A 23,469-nucleotide genomic window follows, 5' to 3' on the forward strand; every position below is an offset into this window, starting at 1 on the left:
TGTAGAATCTTCTTCTTTTAATGTTAGACACTGGGGCCTTATGGCTTGGTTCCATCAGCCAAGAAGATCACAAGTAGGAAACCTTTTCTGCAGTGAAGAGCCCATTTAACTTAACTCAATAGGTCCCAGCTGTGGTCTTTATTAGCAGAAAACTCCTTGCACCTGGTTGCTTGCAGCCCCTCAATCTGGGCTTGACTTGTGCCCAGCAGTTGCTGCTTCCTTTCCAGGTAAGGTTTTTTTTTTACTTTTATTACTGTTTCCATAGGTTTTTTTAATAATTTCATTTGTGTTAGTGTTTCTCTGGAAAACATGAAAAAAAATCTGCTCTAGGAGGGTGGAAATATGGTAAGGTCTGTTCCCTGTGATGAAGTTTGGTGTTTAACGTTGCTGTGAGCGTCTCCCCAGAAATGTACTTAAATCTGCTAGTGTTTTCTTTGAACTGATTGAGCTTAATGTAGTAAGTTCACACCAAAGTTGATTTCAGTTCAAAGCAATCAATGAGTTTAGTTGAAAAAGGCTGTAAAGTTAATTCTGTGCTCAGGAAACAAGTATCCTTTACCTGGTCCAAGAGTGCTGTGTCATAATTTTAAGTAGGATAAAACAAAGTTTGCTGTTCTGGTAGCAAGTGTCTTAACCAACCCACTGTGTCCTGCTGAGGAGAGGTGAGCGTAGTGGTGCCCTGGGTTGCTACTCACATGATGAGTAGTTTTAGGAGTCCTGTAGATGCTCTGAAGTTTAAACTGAGGAATAAGTGAATTTATGTAAAAATGAAGAACAATCTAGGGAGCTGTGGTCTGGTCCCCCAGCAGACAGTGAAGCCTTTGACCACTAAGTGCTGGAAAGGTATATTGTAAGAGATGGTCATGTTACCGATCAAAAGTCCTGAGTCTGGGTTATGCGCAGAAAATTTAAATATGATAATAACCCCTGGATTACTTGTCTAGTAGTTAGGGTATGTTTTCCACCTTTCTCTTTCTGTCTGAGGGCTGGAAATGTGCCTTTTATTTATTCATGCCTTAAAAATTTCTACAGAAATGGGAGTTTTAAAATGCACCCCAAATGCTCGCGGGGCTCTCGATAGCACCCGGGGCTCCCGCTGTGCCCCGAAGAAGGGGGCACGTGGGTTTGGTGGGGCGCAGTGCTGAGAGGGCCCCAGTCAGACCCCTCCTAGGCCTGGCCTCTGTCCTTGGCTTTTGGGGTAGAGTCCTTGGAGCCACGATTAGCTGCCAGGCTTTAGCTGAGACTGGGGCCCATGTGGGAAACTGCGATGATGAGGAGGAAGAGTTGTGCTTCTGCTTCAGAAGGGGGTGTGAAGACAACTTCTTTATTTTCTTCCCTTTCCTTTGCCTGCCTCATCTCGGTGCGCTTCGGCATCGCTCCGGGGCAGGGGTTCAGGCAGCCTTGTGACCTGCTGAGTCACCTGCGCCGCTTCCCGCAGCCTCTAAAAATAGTCTCGCGGCAGAGGGACGAGGAGGCACCTTCCTCGGTGCCTGCTCGGGGTCGCAGCGCTGGTCTGCTCCGCCGCGCCGCAAGTGCTTTAATCTCAGGGTTCCCCGAAAAGATGACAGTATCAGAATGAATATTTAAAGGTCATCTATTGTCTTTCATTCAGGTGCAGGGAAGGCTGTTGTCACATATGCTGTAGTATTTGAGTGTTGTGTTTTTGTTTTTTTTGTATTTTTTTTTAAGAGCTGAGGACCAGATTTCTTTAGTATTTCATTAATCCAGTCACTTGCTGGCCTCATACTACTGTTTCTTTTTTTTTTTTTTTTTAATGATCAAGATCATATTAAAGTTGCAAACAATTAAATGTAGCTTTCTTTCTGTTCCAGCAATAGCGAGGAAGCAACTAAAGGAGAAGCACAAAGGTAAGTGCTGTTCATAAACTGCTTTTGGCTCTTCAGCTGTGCCTAACTTATCCTTATTAATTTGTATAATGACTTTAATAATGACTAATGTGATGCTATAACAAAACGTAGTGATTACTGTGCAAAGAGTGCAGGAAATAAATTAGGAAAACATTCAACTCGTAGGAAGGTTTTAAATATCTTCCTGAAAGCTGCCAGATCCAGGCTCCCAGATTTCTTTCTGCAGAGTACACTTTAGCTTTGGACGTACCTTTAAAGGCTTTAAACAGCTTGAAACTTGTAGTCTGCCACAGGAGCTTAGAGCAGATTCATGTTTCTAGGTTTTAAACCCTGAGCTGGAGTACAAGAGCCCTGCTCAGGAAGGTAAGGAAAGGTGTAACAAGGTCATTTTGAACCACATACATTCATGTTGTACCTTTAAAGTCAATTCTAAATTTAATTGAAAGCTGAGGGCAAGGGAGGCAGGGTAGCAGCGATGTGCTGATTTATTTTGAAGCATGTCAGGAGCCATGCAGTTGAATGCTAGATGAGCTGAAATCTTAATAAAATGGCACTGGGCATGTCAGCGGGAAGAATGACTGGATTAGATGAAGGACCTCGGTTTTGGACAGCGTGCATGAGAGTGCGCGTGTGTGGCCTTTCCCCAAATTCAGCTACTCTCTCAAGATGATGGCAGCATATGAGCACAGGAAAGATGGCAATGAAATCACGTATTTAACCAAGACCTCTAGAAGAAGACTTTGCAGGGATTTCTAATGTGCCAGAGAAGTGATACACAAACAGACCTGACCAGATGTTGCTGTTTTGAAATCAAAGTGCAGATGGTGATGATTTTACTGAGCTCTTGCTCGGGTTGAGTAACAACAACTTTCTTCCCCCTCCATTTGGGAGGTGCTCAAGAGACCTGCTGATGCAGGAGGTGATACAGTTGTGCCCCCTTTCCAGATGGAGACATTGAGGTATGGGGGGGTGAAATGTCTCAGCCCACGTCACCAGTGGGCAAGAGGCAGGCAGAAAGGAAAGTTCACCTGCTTCCCCAGCCTGGCTCACGACTTGCTGGGGAGCGATTCGGTTCTTGATGCTGGTCTGACAGCAGAGCGCCTGCCAAGTGAATAATGGTTCCTGGTGTCATCACCAGGAAAGCTTCCCTTTGCGAGTTATTTTATACCAGAATAATAGGCTCTTAGGTAAAGGTTGCCTCTCTCTGCCAGAAGAAGTGCTTGCAGCGATGCACCCAGCTGCATGTCACTTCCACCCAGGTGCTCCCAGATGGACCTCCCAAGGTCCTCCCGGGGCAGCTGTGCTGCATTTGTGCTCCTGTGCCCAGCATCCATGCAGGGCTGTCTTCAAATTAGTGTAATGAGGTGTAATTAGCAGAAGATTTTTCTTCTCTGTGACTATGGGTTTTTTTCCCCCCCTTTTAGCCTCACTCTTTGAACAAGGAAGGTAACATTATCCTTGGCTCCATTGGCTGCTGAAAGGGGAGAATTTGTCACTTTGCCATAGATAGAAGGATGGATATAATGGTCGCTTTTGCATGAATTTCTGTTTATTTCTATGACCTGATTCATGAATGGCTGTTGACTGCAATGGTGATGGGAATTCTCACTGGCCTGGAGTTTGAAACGGTGTTTGCATAAAAATCTGGTGTGTGTGGTGCTAGACCCTGAGGAGAAATACATCTTACAATAAATTGCAGTCTCTTTCGGATGTTGCTATTTGTAGCTGTCAGCTGCTAGACTTATTCACTTGCCTGATGGTCTAGGAAATCGTGCACTCAGGACAGTGGCAATGGTGACGTCTACGTTTTTTTGACTGACATTTTATCAGAAGTGCCGTGTTTTCCCTGTAATTTTTTTAATGAGAAATAAATATAGAATTCATATGGGATGTTTTCTGTGTTGTAAGATGGATATTTTTAACCTGCATTTTGTAAATGCAGTTATTCTCCTGTTGAGTATAGTCTTTGCCTTTTAATTTCAGACACACTACATTAAGCTTAAGTCTAAAGTTTCTGACATTTGCTTGTCTAGCCCAGTTTGGTCTTGTTCACCTCGTTATTCATGGAGGATAAAATTACTCCTTCCACCTGCATTGCATATGCACTCCTCAGTCTATTTAAGAGAAGATTTGTGTGGGCTGTTAGTCATGTGTAGATCATTAGCACCATGTTTAGACCCATAGCCAGAGTTCACAGGAATTAGTTGAAATGCATCAAGCTTTTAATGCATGTTTTTTGGGTCCAGAAGTGAAATACTAATTATTGCAATAATCTCCAAGTTTACCTATGGAATGTTCCCAAATATTGTTTTTTGGAAGGAAAAATGATGTCATCTGTCAAAGCTCCTGCAATTTTTCATGTTGTCTTGCAAATCTTTAGGTTTTTTTCCTTTGAGATAATTGAAGTACCTGTATTAAAAGTTTTGGGAGGAGTGTTTGTTTGTTTATTTACTATTATTATTATTCTTTCTTGCCCATTAAAAATAGTTAAATACAACCGAAAACCTTAATGTTCTATGTTAGTGGTAAAGGTGATTGCATTGAATATTAGAAGTATTGAAGAACACCCTTTTTGGCAACTTACAGCAAGACTTTTTAAAAATTGCTTTCCAAAATGAGTAATGTAGTTGAAATTGGCATTCTGGCTTGTCTGATATTAATCCAGATGCTCTAATAATCTTGCTCTGGGAAGGTTATAATATATGTTTTTGTCCTACTGCTGATTTGGTTTTATGTGTTTAGCTGTAAGCAACTTGGAGGGAGTGAAAGGCTATTTCAGAATAATTCTGTAAGGCTTTTTGCTGTTGTACTAAAGTCAATGGAAGCCAAATGTATGTCCGTCTTATCACTGAACAACTAGAAAGGTATCTAAATGTGAAGATGATTGTTCTTATCTCTCGGAAATCCTGCTTGCTGTTTATCGGTTACGTGCACCAAATAAGTCTTGGATTTCTTAACTTTCTGAATGTAAAGTGAAATTCTGCTTTAAAGTATTGCATTCTTCTGGAAGCACCAGTTATTTCTTTCTGTTCTTACTAAAGAAAAGTATTTAAATGCAGGTACAGATAATTTGGAAAAACCCAAAAAAGCTTAAAGTGATTTCCCCCCCCCGGAATCATAAATCATTATAGCAAGATTAATGTTTTACTACTTCTGTTCCAGTTTCCCCCCCAAGGCAGCATGTGGCATGTGTGGTTTTTTGCTGTTGTTGCTTTTGGGCAGCGCTGTCATAGAACACTCTTTGCTTTTCATCTCACTAGTACTTACATTTAATCATGAGTATTTGAAGTTTGGAGTACGAATTAAGAAAATATTTAAATTATGTCTAGGTGTAGTCACTCAGTGTAACGCTGGTATAACCCTTTCTCTCTACTGATCCTGTTGTCATCTTATGATTCAATACTGCTTACAGCATTATAGCATGCAGTTATTGTGATTTAATAAAATATATTGCAGAGATATGGGGAACTAAATGTATAATTCTCCAAACTTTTGGTGAGATTTCTGGTCTATTGTTAAAAGCTTTATCTTGAGATAACAGCTATAAAATTCTCTTTTCTTTAGTTGGTGGAGTATATAGTCTGACATGTTTATCTGAAAAATGTCTTCAGGAAATAAACCCATTTTTTTTGCCATGATCTTGTGGATAGTTAAGTGTATGCTTAACTTTGTAGTACTAATTCAGCCAGGGTATTAGCTAGACTGCAGATGATCAAGGTAGTCAGGAATTTCCTGCTGAAGCTTAATGGGAACAGAACTTCCCAGTCTCTTTGTTTTGTTTGAAAACTGCAGGTTATGCTAGTTGCAAACACTTTAACAAAAGATAATAATAATAAAAAAAAACTTGGGTATTTCTGTAGTTCAGCTGAAGTCAGTGGAACTGATCCATGTTGCATCTGGCTGATGACTTGGTCCTTGCTCCCCCAACTTCCCCTCCCCATACCCCCCTTCCCCAAATTATTTAGCTACTGGCATTCATCTCGAAGATGACTTGATTCCCATGCAGGTGGTGATGCACCTTGCAGCTCTAGCTGCTTGAACTCTAAGCAAGCTGCCTAGGCTCCTCCTGTTGTCAGTGGAAAGACGGACATCTCCAATCAGTCTCATTAAAAGTCTTCAGCTTTTGTGCAAGGTAGCATCTTACATATATGCCCAACAGGAGTAGGAAAATTTTATTATTTTTATTCAAATTCATACAAAGAGAGATTCATGACCAAGGAGCAAGAGGGAGGAACATGCGTGATGGTGATATCAGCCCCACTGTGTCACCTTGGTTATTTCCATCCGGTAATGCAGTCCAACGACTAGGTTAACAAAAACTTAATCAAATGAAAGCTGTGATAGGGATCAAAAGCTCTTCCATTCAAACTCCTCTCATCCATTGAAGCATCATGACTATTTTCTCCGTAAAAAGTATGTCTGACTAATTAAATTTATCCTACAAGTAATGTTTTTGGGTTCACCAATTAGTGAAGCATTGCCAATTAATGAAGCACTACCAATTAATGTTATACCAGACTTCTAGAGTTGCCTACCTATGGTTAATAGGAGAACTTTCTATCTCTATATTATCATTTTTTTTGTAATAAGTTCTGTGATCTTTCCTTTGGTTTTCTTGTCTCTGATACTCTCAAGTTAATTAATATTTGCAGTCTTCTCTCTCTTTAACTATGAAACAGAGTTGCAATCATAAGCGCATTCTTAAACCTCTTAGTACCAAAAGGAAGACCTAAATAACTTTTAAATCTGTGAGACAATGTCAAGAAATGTACTTGCTTAAATTTAATCCATCACTCTGTGCCAGCAACACATATAGCTGAAAGGTCAGGGAATCATTGAGAGGGAGAAAAACAATTAATTTGGTATAAAAAAGGTAATAGGATAAGGCCTCACCAACCCTCTTCTATTGTTCTGCCGCATTAACTTCGGCAGGTCAGATGCCACTGGTCGTTGACCTCGGGCTAAACAGGGTCAGCCTGTGCTGATTACAAAAGAGATGTGTTTGCACTTATCCAAGTGTGTCTTAAAAAAAACCGAACCCACATCTGTGTTGTTCCTGGGGAGGAACGCACAAAGGGTAAACATTTTTCAGTGCAAATATTGCTCGCAGAATCTCCCGCGTGAAGAATGGAGTCTCCCATCGCTGTATGGCCCGTTGGCCTGCGTCCTTCAGACCGCTGTGACTTTGCCAGTGGGTGCGTGTCAAAGAGAACTGGTGATGCACTGGGAAAAATCTGCCACGAAAGGAATGGGCGGAAAACAAATGTGTCTCTTTCAATTCGGCTGCCAAACGCAACCTGAATAGGAGGTCTGCTCCAAGGGGAGCTGCTGGAGTTAGCAAAGCAGAAGGTGCTGATGAGTTGCACTCATTCTTTACGGTTCTCTTTTCTACACAAGTCTTCAGTCAAGCTCTTCCCAGTGTAGTGAGCCAGATCTTGGCCTCAGCTCTGCTCCCATCAGGAGAGAGGCATCTCTCTAATTCAGCTGTCTGAAACCTTGGCATCCAGTCTTTGCCCATAATCTGTGCTCCCTCTGTAGCCAGTCATGCTCGCTTCCTGGGGACGGTTCATCTCACAGTGTTTAGGTGGTTAGCTGGGAAGCATCATGTTCTGTTGATGCTGGACTGGCTCCACAAATTGCCATGGTGCTCTGCTGCATTGACCCCCGTGGGCTGGTTTAGCTTTGTGTGGGTAAGGTCTGGATGAGGATACTGTCTCTGTGTATTTGCCCCTCCTCCCTCCCCCCCCCCCCCCCCCCCCATACATGCATGCACAAAACTTTTAAAGCTGTTGCTTGACTTCAACCAAAGCTTACGGCATGGAAAAGATCTACCAGTTACTGCAAGATTTGTGGCAGCAGATGACAAGTAGGGCAGGGAGACCCTGGCAGCCTCCTGATCAGAGGCGGGGGGGGGGGGGGGGGGGAAGCTGTAATAGGAGCTTGCTTTTCATAATGAAGAAACCATGGGGAAAGAGACTGTGTGACTCAGCCGCAGAAATGGTTATAGATAAGACAAACAAAACCAAGGTGCAAATGGTGGGAAACCTGGCTTCTGTTAGCTCTTCAGCTTTCAGAGCTAACCTACACCCTGCCTAGATGAGTGTCTTATTTCCGTACCTTATGTCAGACTGCCCTTTCTGTGCCATCCAGCTTGTAGCTCTGGAGTTCAGACAATTTTAATAATTACAAAGCTGTAAATATTCCAGCTGACAGATGTGAACTGGAGTATCGCTGTGTTGTAAAAACACTTGAGACTGCAGCTCCAGGCTAGAGACAGTTAGCTAATTGAAAAACTCCTACTTTCCTATGCCATTTACCTGCTTAAAGTTTAATGGGATTTCTCCCCTAAAGATACTCATTTGCTCTATGGCTAAGACCTTTTGGAACCAGTAAAATTCTTATTACCTTTATTTCTGGGCCTGATTCTGCAGAGCTCTGCTGGGCCTTCCCTACCTCTGTTAACATCTGTAGGAACGTTAGGTTTGATTTTAATCACCAGTGTTTTGTTTTCCTAGGAAAGTAACAAGTAAAAACAGGGTTCTAACAATTGCTGGTAAATTTTATTGCTTAGTAGAGATTGGGGGACAGGACAGTTCATTGAAGTGGGAACTGTCTGTCTTCAAAAATACTTAACTGCAATAATATTCTTCTTGGCCCTGGATGATTCTGATTAATAAAAGCATTAATCTTTGGAGATTTCTAGTGTATCCCTGAGCGCTGCTCAACTTTGTTTCACGCTGACCAGCATCCCTTTGTGTGTTGGGCAGTGCTTCAGCATTTGAGCATGTGTAGGTCATGAAGATAAACTATAATTTTCCCGACTGCTGTGCCAGAAACAGCTTGCCTGCTGCTGTGGAGGCACCCAGGTGCAGACACTATTTCATCAGGAAAGAGCAAAACACATACATGTGCGCAAGCATGTACTCTGCTTAGATGGCTCAGAGAACAAGTCAAAGGGTGGGGGAAATCAAAGTGCTGAATGAGGAGCAAGGTAAGTAGGAAAGTAAGGGGGATTTTGTCTAGTCGAGGCTGTCCTGGGACGTCTGTCACTTAGAAACCCAATTGCATGGTCAACTGCAATAGTATGAAAGCCCGTCAGCCCAGTAATCTCCAGCTTGTAATTGATTTTGTTTCTACAAATGTTAGCTAAAGCAAAAATATGCATTAAGGTAAGTGCTAAACATCCATCAGTCTGACTGATTAGTCAAAGTAGGAATTGCTGGAGAAATGCATGTTATTTGCCATCAGATTAAGTAAAGTTTTGCTTCCACAGCCAGAAAGCTGCTAATTCATGTGTGATGGGATCAGTTCAGATTTCAACTCTGCTTGCTGCAGAAATCGCAGTGTGTGAGGGCATGTGTGCTTGGATCATAAGGCACAAATAGGTGAAATAAGAATATTCTTAAATTAAACAGATATCAAAAGGCTTAAAAAAAAATCCTAAAACCTTCAAGTACAAAGATTGAACAACCAAGCTAGACAGCAAACAGGTCAAGCTCTTTTTGTTAACAGATCAACCTAGATATACTTGTAAGACTGTCTAAATCTTTGATATCACTTCTTTTGTCTTATTTCTGTTTTTCTTGGCATTTTTTAAAGCATAATCAGCGCAATGGCAGATACTTGTTTCCATGAGCTTGTAAACATAATCATGCTTTTGTGAGCTAGGCAACTGTTTTGAATACTTAAGAATGTATATGGGGAATATATGTTCCTATGATGTAATAAATACATTGTTTGTAGGAAATAACACAGAACTGGACAAAATTCATAATTCATTATAATTTTCTTGAAACATTCTACAGTTACCTATGTTCATACTAAAATTATTCCTGGTCCAACCAAAATCTGGTGCTTGCTAATGTTAAGAAATTATGTTGCAAGTTTGTTGTTTTCTAGCTTATGTAACTTAACAGGATATCATGAATTACTCTTTTGCTATCCTATTCATACTTTCAGTGAACACTTTAATATTAAACTTAAATTCACTTGTAAAAAAAAAAATCTCTAGTGAATCATAAGGACTGTTAAGCTTAGAAAGAATAAATGCAAAAGGGTTATAAATTTTATATATATATATATTTAAACAAGTACTTGTGAATAACTTTTCCTCTATTTGCTTATCTCTGAGGTAAGCATCTTGTACATACCTTACCGAGAAATTCAGTGAGTATATAACAACTCTGCAGTTCAATAGCAGCCCTTCCCTTGGCAAAGTGCTGTGGGATTTGTTATGACTGCTGGTGGCCAGGACTCTGGTTCTGCCACCAGAAGTGATCACCTCTAGACGTACGTGCTGGGCTAGCAGGCTTGGAGTCAACAGGGCTCACTGAACTGAAGCAGCTTTTTAGTCTTCCTCCTTTAAAATACGCAATACCTAATCACCTTGGAAACCCTTCCCATCCCCAAGTTCTCCAAAAATGTCCTCTACCTATGTACCGATCGCGAGCCTCTTGGTCCTGGGATCCCTGTGGCTGTTATTTATCAGCAGGATCTAGGAATTCCCTGGCCGCCCCGGCCGCGATCCTGCAGGGCTGGCTCCACCAGCACCCCCCGCGCCCAAGCCACGGTGGTGCTGAAGTCCTCATAACGTAAGGAGATATTCACTGTCTAGCCAGTGTATCACTTTAAACTCCTCAAGTTTAAAGGGGGAGCTGCAGCAGCTGACAACAGGATCACCTAGATGGGATTCCTCATGCTTATTTGTGATATTTTACATAACTGCCAATGCTGTTACTTCTCAAACTTGCAAATAAACTCTTCCTCCTAAAATACATCTCTGTGCATGCAGGCTTTCTCTTTCCTTGTGCATGCTTTGTAGCTTATGTATCTGGGCAGACAATATTGCGTGTGAATATGTAAGCTAAGTGCGAATGGTGAGATTCAGTGGAAGAAGCTGTGCTTGTGGTATTTTTCTCTGGGATAACTTTCTTTGAGGCTTTCAGCTGACCCTTCTGGCCCAAAAAGAGTTGATGAGCCTTTGTATAAGTACCTAAACATTTAGATATGTGTGAATTAAATAAAGCCACCAAATCATGTGCAGTTTACTTGAGGTTACAATAGCGTCTTAATTTCTAAAGCATCCTTGCTCAAAAATGAGCAACGGTTCATCCTTTAATACAATATTGAACTGTGATTCATAGCTGGTGGTAGGAGAAAGCAGTGAACTAATTGCTTGGATCTGGTCAGCAGGCAGCGAAGCAGCTCCCCTGTCCGTGATACCATGCCCCTTCCCTTTGTGATTGTTCACCAGAAAACATCCTACGGTCCCATTCATAAGGTCCAGTAGCGACACACGAGATGTCAGGAGGATCTGCTGGAAGAGGGGGAGGCTGACAGAACAGCACATTGTGAGCCTGCAAGAGCAGCTCCGCGCTTCCTCTGGGCTTGTTTTCAGTTCTTTTGTCAGCTGATTACATGGTCTTTTATAATTTCTAATCTACAGAATAGAGCTATTTGCTTGCGGATTATGTGAAACTCTCAGGCTTATGCAAAAGAAAAACAAAATAATCTGAAAGTGGATTCTACTGGCAAATGTTAAACTCCCCTTTAGATAAAAAACACCTAAATGGAATTTAATCTAAGGGTGTGTGGGGAAGAAAAAAAAAACTTTAGTCAATCTTTCTGAGATCTCAGCCTTATGGTGTTGATTCACCAATGCCCCTATGCACCTGACTTAAGTTACTTGTCCCTATTTGGCAAAATACATTTAAGAGTGTGCTTAAAACTGAGCATTGGTTTTGTGTGTCCTGGTGAATAGGAATGGTGTTAAATGTGTGCTGAAGTGCTTTGTTGATTTGGAGCCTGTATGCATTAAACACTATGACTGAGCTTACTACCTTTACTCTCGCTTTTATTATAATGAAAATAGCACATGCCTACCCTGATGGAACTGTGCTATTGAGATGTAAGCAAAGTGAGCTGTGTGGTGTGTTTCTTTTGGCCCTTGGGCTGCTTTGGGTAGGCCTGGCTTTGCAGTTTGAAGTGGGGGAATGTGTCAGATACTCCTGCCATGTGGAAAACCTGCAATCAAAAGATTCTTTCTGTTCCATCTTTTCCTCTCCTGCCCTCTGAATCCCTGGATGTCACCTTAGATACAAGGTAAATTTTGGCTACTGAGTCTTGGTAGAGGGGCAACTTAGCTGTGTGTGTATATATATATATGTGTGTGTGTGTGTGTATATATATATAAAAAATGCATACAAAAAATGAAAGCATAAGAAAAAGTGGTGAAATAAGTTGTGAATGGTGCTAGTGAGAAGTAGAATTTCTTGGAGGTCTCTGAAAGACAAAGAAGGACTTTGAGATGGGAGCTGGTGGAAATTGGATATTCTTTATGGCCAGCGCAAAAGATCCAAATCAGTGAGAGCCATCTAAAATTCCAGCATGGATGACTAGGGAAGGGTTTGCTCAGCTGTATGTAAAACTTTTGTCAGCTGCTTGCAAGGCCTCTGTGTGACTTGCAGATGTGACTAGGTGTGTGCAGGTGGCTGGTGTGATATGCTTATGATTTATCAATATGAACTTTGGAAGCCTGCTGCAACTCCTCTCCCTAGCGCCTGCAGCAGGCCTCCTGCTATCTGTGCAAAATGGACAGATGTATATCAACGAAGCACACTTTATTTTCCTTGGGTCAACATTTCACATGGAGTTCTAGCAGGATAGTTTTGTTTGTTTTCCATCAAGCCTCTTATTAGCATACTTCTGCTGGTGGGTGAATAGTAATGTTGGAATAATAGGACCCTCAGCAGAGGGTGGTGTGCTGATACTGTGGGGTTTGGCCTCCTAAGAAACCATTGCAACACACAAACACATGGTTAGAACAGAAAAACCCAAGAAGTGGAAAGACAACACTGAATGATGAGTCAGTGCAGAGACAAAGCGTTCCTGGGGGTGCACTTTGGCTCCGTAACTGAAACAGGTGGGCCCATGTCCCCCAATAATAAGTCTTCTGATCTGTAATTTCACTATGAAATCTCTAAAAATCAAAGCTAAGGAGTCTTGTTGGCAACTACTAATCAAGTGTCTCAAAAGACATCTCGGTGCTTGTTGGATTGATGTATTTGGAGGCAGTAAAGAAGCTTCTGTGTGGCAAAGCTTGACTTGAGCATGATATTCTTGCTCTTAGTTCAAGGTTTTTTGGCTTGAATTGGTGTTAAGTTTATAGATAAGTGTTTCTGCTTCTTATTACAACAGTAAGTACTGTCTACTTTGAGTTTAATGTTCATATTTTCTGTAGCTTATACAGGATGAACATTCTCTTGGATCACTGTGAAATGGGAAGTTCTCTCCAAATCACCCGTTGTGCTTGTGCATTAATAAAGTACTCCAATGACAATGTGATCCAACATATACTAGCATGCACCTTGCAGAAACAACGTACAAAATGTCTTGCCCTGTAACTGCAAGGGAATAAATTAAAATGTGCTGCTTGCTTGGGTTGCATGTGGCTTATTTTACTGGATTAGAATGGAGCACTTGGCTTCTGGAGGCGCAGCAAGTCTATGATACATATTCTGCTTGCACTTCTATTTTAACTACACCCCTCAAATCGTTTAGCACTGGCTTATGTTTAATAGTAGGTTTTTGTCTCCAAGATTACCAAGTGGTTTGGCAGACTGTTTATATAGGGATTACTTCATTTATCTGTTAGCTGCCTCTCAGATAGAGCTTGACAACTGCGACGTCCCACAATAATGCATAATTGTTTTTATTATAAAACAATCTGCATTGTCAAGAGCCAGTTCACAAATCCAGACTCGGCCATGCTGTTTACATGAAGACATGTCTGGGTAGGAAGTTAGACCCAGGCCTGCAGCTTGGTGGAGCGAGAAAGCCATTGCCTGTTTTGTCCCAAAGTGTCAAGGTTTTTGTGGGAGGGGTGTGTGTGGGGGGGGGTTTCTTTTTATGATGCTGGGCAAGATGCACACTCACAGGGCCGAGTGCAGTGCGGTCTGCTGGCGGGTGCCTTAAGCCTGGCTCCTCCCGGGCTCCCCGTGGATTCTTTGAGTCCGACTCCCAGCCAGAAGCACAGTTGGGCAAAGTGTTGTCCAGGAGACCTTGCAGGTTTAAGCTTGTGTTGGTCTTCACCGTGCAATGTAGACAGCCTTTGTGTTTGTCTAGCCGTAGGATGGGAAATGTCTTTCATTTTTATTCTAAAAAGTCTCTGAAATAACAGAAAGTGCCACTGCTGCCAACCTCGGGAATCTGGAATCGAGCTGAAAAGTGTGAGAGACATTGGATCTTGTCACACGCGTGACCTTACAGGCTGCATTTTTGGCCTTAGTTCCAAGTTCTGTTATTGATATCTTGTTATCTTGATTTCTGTACAGAGCTAAACTAATTTCTCAGTTTGGTCCAAACATCCTTTGCCAGAAACTCCCGACAGTTAAAGGCTTACCCTGTTGGTCCTCAAGATGTGAGTATCGTAATGTCTAGTCACTCTTTAATTACAATTACTGAATTATTGTGGTGAGGAAGACCACAGCTCAGGGCTCTGAGGCCAAGTCCATTCAAGGTAAAGTCAAGTAGCTGACAGTTATGAAATGCCAGTACGTCTGTACAAATATTTACGTCTACTCATAGTGCTGTTTCTTGCTCTTAGTTGTAAGAGTGAGTGTTGTCCCCTACTCCGAGCTGCTAGCTTTCCCACGTGCTGTCACTGTCCAGTGCTTGTTTTCTGTCATACCAGTCAGCAGCATCTTCTCTTTGGTAATGTATGAGATGGCCCATTTTGTTTCTACAGAAGGTCTCTCCTTGTCAGAGAGGAGAAGCTTGTCCTGCTTGGCAGAAACTGGTCTGCCCACTGCTTTCGTTTGGACTTGCCCTCTAAATCTGAGGGACATCAGAGGTTTTGCCCAAGCGATGAAGGCTCTGTGGCCTGTTTTGGAATGAAACAATGGCTTCCCTATATTCCGGGATCTGTGCTTGACACTTGCACATCTGCCTGGCTAATGGTGCTCGGGCCGTTTTTGCTACAGAGGTCTGGTAGTCTTCTGTGTAACTGCCTTTGATGTTCTGAGAGGGTGCACCCTTACACGCAGTGGAATAAAAGAGGGCAGCAGTTGCAGCCCTTCTCATTTTGCTTATGAGATTAAAATCACACATGGTATTTAAAAAAATGAAAAAACAAAAAAACAAACAAAAAGTAAAACAACCAACCAAACAAAAGGAACAGGAGTGAAGTGTGTCGTGACAGTATTGCTACTGGTAACGCTGTCTAAATAACCCAAGGGTGATGTGCAGGTGCAAGTGTAGAGTGTGTCAAGCCAGCTTTAGCTAGACCAGGTAGCAAAAGCACTGAGGAACAGTAGTTTTTTTTATTAAAATAGGTCAGCCACCTATATGGAGTCAGCAGGCCCAGGTGGGCTGGAAAACCTAATCTTAAGGCTTTAAGAATAAGCAGGAATTCATTGCTCTTTGCACTCTGATTATATAGAGAAAGCTTGTTTGCAGACATCCTGCTGGCATAGTTCTCTGCCCCATTTTCAGAAATCATGTAAGTCCTACTTTTAAAAATTAAACCTATTTTTGAAAATGTAGCTCTAGATTTCTTGAGCCTGATGGTTTGTGCTGATGGAAAGCTCTATTATAAAGAGAACTATCTTATCGCTCTTTGTAATGTGAAATATTACTGCTGTCTGACTTTTGTCTCTTGAGTACAAATGCAATTCTTTTCCAGAAATGTTGGGATGACTTGTAAAGAAGTGCACAATTAATGCAAGGACAAAGGTGTCAGGCTTTTAAAATTTTAATTAATTTGGGACATTTTGCCAAGATGCTTGGATTTTTGTGAAAAGGAAGTTTTTGAGAATTTTGCATGCAAAGATTAATTTTGCAGAGAAAGTTAACTTGGTTTTCCATCTGAAAATGAAAACAGTTTGGCTGCAATTGAATAAAGTGGAATTTAAGAAAAGAAAATGACAGAATAAATTTGGGAGTGAAAGTAGAATCTTTTGCTGTTTCTTTGAGAAAAGCCTGTAATAATAAGAGCAAGTGTCTAGTCCATGTTGCCTCATGAGGCACATGCGTAGCTGAGGCTGCTACCTGATATCAGGATAGTTTGAATTGGGTTTTTATGTCTGATATTAGATCACTAAGTGGTCTTCTCTTCCACTGAGGCTTGTTTTTGTTTCTTTTAGCTCAGATTATTTCATTTCTCAGCTGCGTCAGAGGATTTCTATAAGATGGCAAAGTCACTTATTTCCTCTGTAGCTTAGTGCATCTCTGTTCACAGGAAAGAGCCCAATTTCAGAGCAGTCGTGTCGCCACAGCCGTGTATGTTGATAGACAATAGTTCACATCATCGTGTACGTTAAAAGCCAGAATGTTCCTGCTTGACCGATTTTGATTTTGACAGCTGATGTTCCCTGTGTGTGTGCGCAGCATAGTATTGAAGGCAAATAAGGAAAACCGCTTTTTATTAATAACTGTATGAATTTGAATGAAATCGTGTCCTAATTCCTATTCAGTCAACCTGAAAAGAAAATCCCTCCTGTCAGGATATTGACAACACACTCAGCTAATACAAGATAGGATTGTGTCACAGGAACAATTCTCATGGGCTAAATACACCTGAGGGCAAGCCAGAGATACATAGCTACTTTTAAGAGCTCATTAACTTGCTGATTGTGTTCTTTAGACTGTTACATCCTGGAAAAATATTTATTTCCTATCACTGAACTTCCTTGTTTTCAGAGCACTTTCTAATGACAGCACTTGTTTGCTGAGTCCAATTCTACCTGCAAAGGTTCACGTTGCTTCCACTGGATGGAGATGATATATCTTTAGCCATCTGTTTTTAACCTGTCAAAGGAGAAGCAGCATCTGAAGTTACGCTGAGTTCTGCTGTCCAAGTCCAAAGAGAGATGCTTGCTAGCTTTGGGGTGTACTGCCTGAGCAAATGTGGGAACTTAATGTTTTCTGGGCAAAGCTGCTTTCTGGATGAAAGCAGTTTTGCTACACCTTTTATTGCTTTGATTGCTGCTTTTCGAATACAGTGAAGGCATCTGTGTTAGAAGATCAGATTTGAGATACAAATTGGTGAAGGGTCCTCCTCTATCCAGTTAACAGTGGTCTTTCAGGCATTTGATAGTCCTTCCTTGCCTCTTCTGTGAGGGTTTTTAAATCAGATCTATGCTATGTGATGCAGCCTTGTAGTGCTTGCTGCACAACAGCTCTGGCTTAGCTTTGCTTGCTCGTGACTGCTGGCTTGCAGAGAAGAAGAATAACTTATTCATATGATACAGAAGTGGTTTGTTGTTGCTTTAGGGAACTATATCTTTCTTTAGCACACACCTGGGATAAATACCAGCTCTCTACTCTTGTCTTGGTCCAGTAAGCAATATTAACATCCTTGTGTTATACGGCAAGTCACGAGTGCTTAATTGCATCTGTGGTCTAGTCAATGCAAGAGGTAGAAAAATTAAGTGCCAGTCCCATATAAAACATTATAATCTATGGCTGGCATCCTAAGTATAGTCTGAGCTGTCAGTTTAAGATGTGAATTCTAATCTCTCTTCTTAAAATCTGTTAGGAATAAGAAAAGGTAAAGGAAGCTGATTGCCCCCAAACATGGAGCAGGTTAATTCAAGGTAGGGGATTAGGGCTTGGGGTAGTGTACTGTCAGGGTGTAAAACCAATAAATTTGCCTCCCTCCCCTTCCACACTGTTGTAAACAGCTTTGCTGAGCACTTGGTAGATCTGGCTTGAAGTTTATCAGTTCAGTGTTGTTCTTGTCTCCACGAGCATGTGCTGGTGTGCTTGGCTCAGGTCACTGGGGATGACATGCAGTTCCCTTCAGTTCAGCCACCTAAAAACTTAGGCAACTAGTCTCAGGCAGCTGGGCAGGCTCCCATGGAGCCAGTGGTTGGGGTTTACCTGCCCTAGAGATTGCTTTGCCTCACCCTAAGGCAGCTAAATTGAGGTGAGTCCCACTCTGATCCTTCCTTTCTCCAGCTATTATCTATCTTTTCCATTACTGTGCACTTGGCTCTGCTCGTTGCTTTGGAGGTGGAAAACAGCCAAGGGACACTCACTGGATGTGGATTGAGTGTAGACAAAAGCCAGGCTGAAAATGAGTCGGAGTGAGAGTTCATCTAGGGAATTAGCTATTTTTGTGAGAATGTTCCTGGGCTGGAATTCCTGGCTTTCGAAAAGCCAAGTTCTGATATGAGCTTTTTCTGAGCTTTTATCATACGCTAGTGCGAGCCTCTGCAGTTCCCAAGAGTGTTTCCGTAATAACTTCAGCTTCTCTAAATTGTTGCTCTTTGATCCTGTCTCTCCTGCTGCCCCCATCCCGCTGCCCCCTTGCTCCGGCGCTAGCACTCGCCTGACCCTGCGCGAGCTGGCTCAAAGGGCTCCTCTGGCAGGGAACCAGCCCACCTGGAAAAGGGGCAGGGGAGGGCTATGTCACAGCTTTGGGGACATGGCGTTTGAGAACAGCATCCTCAGTCGGGTGACTTCGAGTGCATCAAAACACTTTGCGGGCAGTTCATATGGGTCTGTAAAAGCTGAATGTTTAGTTGCTCATTTTTACCGTTTCTGTACAAGGCAAAGACTTCCTTGCTGCCTGCCTGGACAAACGAGTCCTTCAGATGTTCAGCTAGCTGGTGTCCTTCACCCTGCATGCCAGTAACCAGCGACCTCCGTCTCCACTCTCCTGCATCACTTGGTCTCTTGCATCAAAGTCATGGCAGAACAAAACAGCAATGCTGCTGGTGTTTTGTGCCCCCCATCTCTCTCTTTTTTTTTTTTTTTTTTTTTTAAATGCGGCTAAGTGAAGAGTCTACACAGATAATGCCCATTCTTCTGCTCACTAGCTAGTAGGCTGTGTTTTTTCTTAGGTATGCATATATATAAATATATATATTCCCCCCCCTCCTCTTTTTTCATTTGGTACTTGGCTCTATCAGGGTGCTGTGTGTTGGAGTGGTCCCCTCCAGTGAATATTGAGGGTGCAAGGAGGATGAGGGATGGAGATAAAATGCCTTACTAGTTCTGGCCATATGTGGGCCTGGGTCATATCAGTCTGCAGGCTGCCTTAAGTACAAACTATTTCTTGAAGCCTTTTGTGGATTTGTTTAGCCAAGAGTTTTCCCCTCCGAAGGGGGAGGGAGGGAAATATATCTGCGGAGGCTGCAGGAGCTGCAATGGAGGCCTTGGCTGCGGATCTGCCTATACTTGTCACACAGTAAACAAAGTCCCCTGGGAGGACTCGGGGTTAGCCGAACACCCTGGTCACACACTAAGCAAACTATCCCCCAGGTGTGCTTGCAGAACAGACTCTCCATCAGCGTCCTGTCATGCACAAAATGTTTATCCAATTTGTCAAGATAATCTTTCTTCAAATAAGCTCAGGTCCTAGGCTTCGAAACAGCCTGATTTCAAGCAGTATAAAGTAACTTTGTGTGTGTTTTTTAATTTTTTTCCTCCTTTGCTCGACCTTCCCCGCCCCCCCCTTTAATCGCTGTGTCAACTTTTCCTTACCTTTAAGCAAACTGAAAGTAATTATATCATTCTCAAGTGAGTTATCTTTTGACTGAGCTGATTTGTAAGTTACTTCAAAATGCCCCTAAGTTGTGGTATCCCTTTCCAAACACATGTCCTTAGATGTTTCACAAAATTGAGCTCATCAATGACCCAACAATTTGTTTATACTGGCACATGTAATAGTTAACTAATGATAACTAATTCAGGGCATTTGTAAAGAAATAGAATTCAGAGTTTTTCTTAATGGTAGCTTTACCTATAGTTCTGGATTTCTCTTAGGAGTGTGAGATGTACATTGTCATTTTCTGCTTGAAGCTGTCAATACACTTGAAGCCTATTCTGAAGTATGGATTAATAATAGATCAGGTGTTACTGCCTAAGACGACACTCACTCTTTCAACAGTTTCTTAGCTTTGTTGCATACAGCATGTTACTTCTGCAAGCATTCAGAACTGTCATATTGAAACTAATTTGTGCATTTTTTCCTAGCTCGTCTTGGTGCAAGAGCCCCAAAGAATTGAATGTATATCCAAAAATAGATTTTTTTTCATTCATTGATTCCCTTCTCCCCTCCTGAATAATACTACAGAATCTGCCATTTCCTTTTCACTTAAATTAAGGTGGTACTAAACTTTATATGTTTGCCAGGATCCTGAATCCAAAAAGACTGATGTACGTGCTGCTTCATTTTAAGCTCTGCTGGTAAAATCCTGGCTCAGCTGAAGAAAATAGTAATGTTGCTGTGGGGCTGTGAGGGCCAAAAGTGGTCTGTGAGTTACTGGGAAACTTGCAGCAAGTAGAAGGAATTGGGTAGGGGTCTGTGTATGTCCTTACAGTGCCTCCAGTCACTGTGATGCTGGGTCAGGCATAGCAGCTGGTTTTGAGCTTTGCATTAGACAACCTGCATGTAAAGCCTGATTTCAAACGGTATTAAGCTGCACAAATGTTATGTTAATTAAGTTTTTTGTTTTGGGGAGAATTGGTGTGTTTAAACTGACTGGCAGTATTGCATTTATTGTTTGTGAGGGGGTAAATGGTAAAACTTGCCTGTGCAGCAGTGTTTGAGTTGGGTGAGAGAACTACTGCAAAAAAGATACTTCATTCTTACAAACAACCATGTCTATTTGTTCTCTTTGGATAGATCCTGGTTGGATTAAATGGCCAGATTTTCATAAATGGTAGGCCCCTTACACACCTCAGGCAGAGCGAGGGGGCTATAGTGGGTGTCTGAGTGTAACCCACTGTTTTCCCTTTCTGTAGAGTTCTGCTACAACATCCTCTCTCTCCCCCAAGCTGTGATCAGTCAATTCTATATGTTCACAAAAAAAAAGTTTAGATTACAGTGTTGTGCAAAAAAAAAATAAAGGATTTAAAGTCTAGTGCTGCTATAAAGATAATGATTGATATTTACATAAGTAAGGCATGTGATAGCCAATAAATAGAACTTAATTAATAAAGATTGCCATTATGCAGCTGAGGACCTTGAAGCACTTGACAATTAATTAAGCCTCACAACACTTCTGCATTATTGATAAATGTTATGATTATATACCTATTCTACAATAGGTAAATGGAGACACTGTGCATTTAAGTGATTTTCCCCCTGAAGGTCACATAATGACTCAGTGATAGAATTAAGAATAGAATTCGGGAATGTTCACATCACCACCTGAGACTGGTCCTTAGAATATACATTTTTGGAATGGAGGGAAAGAAAGGTATATTCATGCTGGTGTGAATACAGCTTTTCTGTCTGAGGCACCATTGTCTTTGGTTCATGTAGAATAGGTGCTATAGGTGCTGTTCAGGGTTTTTTGAATGGCGAGTTCATCTTTTTTGTTGCATTGCCAGTAATTGTCTGTGCTGTCTCGCAACTGTTTTAAGTTTGTTCTTTATAATTTTACTTCTGCGTGTGCTCTGTCTCCTGCTCTTGTTTGTATAACTTGGTTTGCATGCTATACAGCACTTCTCAGGCTCGTTTATGAAGAATTGTGCTTCATAAGATTGAGTGAAATGAAGTCATTGCCTTCATCTGGTTGATTTTATAGTCCCAAGAATCCCTTTCTTTGCTTCTTGTAGAAGAGTAAAATATCAGGTTGTGTATTAAAGGGTGTGAATATGCATGCACTCGATCCTGAAAGAGAAATGGAAGAGCAGCAAGTCAAAACTAAATAGTAATTTTGCACAAGTTACTTATCAAAGGTAGCAGAAAGCTGTTACTTTTGGGTGGAGCGGGGTAGCATCCTCCTCCTTCACAGGTACTTCTAAAGCTATATAGGTTTTCCTTTCCTGCTGGTGCTATGGCAAGATTCTTGTTACTCTTTGGTAGACTGCTTTGCTGGTCTAGATGCAAAGAATCTGTCCTGGTCCCCCTTGAAGTCTGGGTCTAGTGCCCCCAGAAATTGTTAGTCAGGAAGTATTTCTGGCAGAAGAGTGTATATTCTCTGAGCCCAAACTTGGGGACAAAAATAATTAAACACATATGACCAACCCCTAATGCTTGCTGTTTATCAGCCAGGTCTTTCAAAATAATTAAATTGGATTGAAAATATTGCTCTGTCCAAATCCATGAGGGCTGGAAATATGTCCCTTTTGAATACAAATAGATTCTTAAATAACTACAAGCTTCCAGGAGCTGAGGTATTTGTGGAAAATTTTGCTGTTTTCCATAAGGTTATCACAAACCTTGTGATGAAGTGGTAGGGTTTGGTAACACTAATATGGCTTCATGACTGGAGGTTAAAAAAAAAAAAAAAAAAAAAAAAAAAAAGGATGGGGGCAGTTTCAGACTAATCAGGTCTTTTAAATTCGTTCTTTTAAAGCTCTTCTTTTTTATCGTTTCCTTCTTTTACTGCAGACAGAACTATGCTATTTTGCCATATGAAAAAAAAAACAGAGCTTTTCTCAGATATTTTCATGCTGTGAATATTGGAAAGGTGTGCTTTGAATTTCTTGGTTTCTGAATCTCCAGCATACTTTCATTTAATGTTTTATAAATTTCTGTCAGTTGGAAAAAATGTGTTGATATTGATCTCTGGCTATTTTGGGCTTTGCATCCTGTGTGATCACTTGCATTTTACGTGGTGGTAAAAACGGAGCTCAAATCTGCCTGATACATACAGAACAGACACTTGCCAATTATGCTAAAGGAAAACCTCTGTGAACTATTGGCTCGAAGAGGGGTTTGACGCTTGTGAGCTAGTCTAACTCCGATGTACGGTCAAATTGCTAGCACTTGTTGGACAGTTCTGGGCAAATATTTAACGGCAAACATAGAGCTTTGTTTCTCAATCCCATGCACATGTGCAAAATTGAAGTAAAGAAGCTATAGTTTTTTTTTATGGAGCATTATGGCAGAAACATCTCCTACTTTAGCGCCCAGATTTTTCCACTTGCATATTTATTTTCTGAGAAGTGGACGTCTGTTTAAGTCTGAATTCTGCCAAAACTGGAGGTCAGTCATAATCATCTTGCTGTTGGAATATAAAATAATGTGTTCACATTTCAATCTTGCTTTTCCCTTCACCTGATTTATTATTTGAATGCATTTTTCTTACTAATATCTTGTCAGATTTGGGGGGAAAAAATCAATATTTCAGAATATTTCAGAATATTTCAGAAAGTCTTTTTTTGCTGGAAGTGCATTACGTGGGGAACATAATCAGGCAACAGTGGTTCTTGGGAAATACTCGACCTCATTTTGCCAACTCAAGAAGTTCAAATAAGTCTGACAGCATGCAAATGTTGCTGCTTAACCAGGGATTGTCTCTGAACCTTTATGCTCATTGCTGCTTCTTGATTGAGTATTCATGTTGTTGTATGGAAGAAGAAAGGTTGCCAGATAATTCCTATCCACTCTGGCAAGCTGTGAGCTGAGGCATGGAGGGAATCATCTCTCTTATTTTGTCAGTGCTCCTCGTTTGAACTCCTGGCTAAAAAGCTATAATAAAGATCTGTCTTTTAAAAGGAAGGTCATCAGACAAGTGCTGAGACTTCAGGAAGTCTTAAGCAAACCTACAGAGTCTTTCTGCCACTCAATTTCTCCATCTTGAGCCAGGTCCTTCCTCACTAGTGTGTACTGTGATGAAAATGCCACTGCTGCTGTAACTCC

At 41.5% G+C, this 23,469-nt stretch overlaps 1 long non-coding RNA gene across 1 annotated transcript in view; it reads left to right on the top strand.

Moving 5' to 3' along the window:
* The first annotated feature begins 1,464 nt into the window (after positions 1-1,464).
* LOC135329209 (uncharacterized) overlaps positions 1,465-23,469 on the top strand; it is a 271,333-nt gene continuing 249,328 nt past the window's right edge. The window contains exons 1-2 of the long non-coding RNA XR_010390579.1: positions 1,465-1,589; positions 1,833-1,868. This is a non-coding gene — a long non-coding RNA (uncharacterized LOC135329209). The remainder of the gene's footprint in view (positions 1,590-1,832; positions 1,869-23,469) is intronic.

The sequence above is a fragment of the Dromaius novaehollandiae genome, chromosome 9 (assembly GCF_036370855.1).
Source record: "Dromaius novaehollandiae isolate bDroNov1 chromosome 9, bDroNov1.hap1, whole genome shotgun sequence".
NCBI lineage: Eukaryota > Metazoa > Chordata > Aves > Casuariiformes > Dromaiidae > Dromaius > Dromaius novaehollandiae.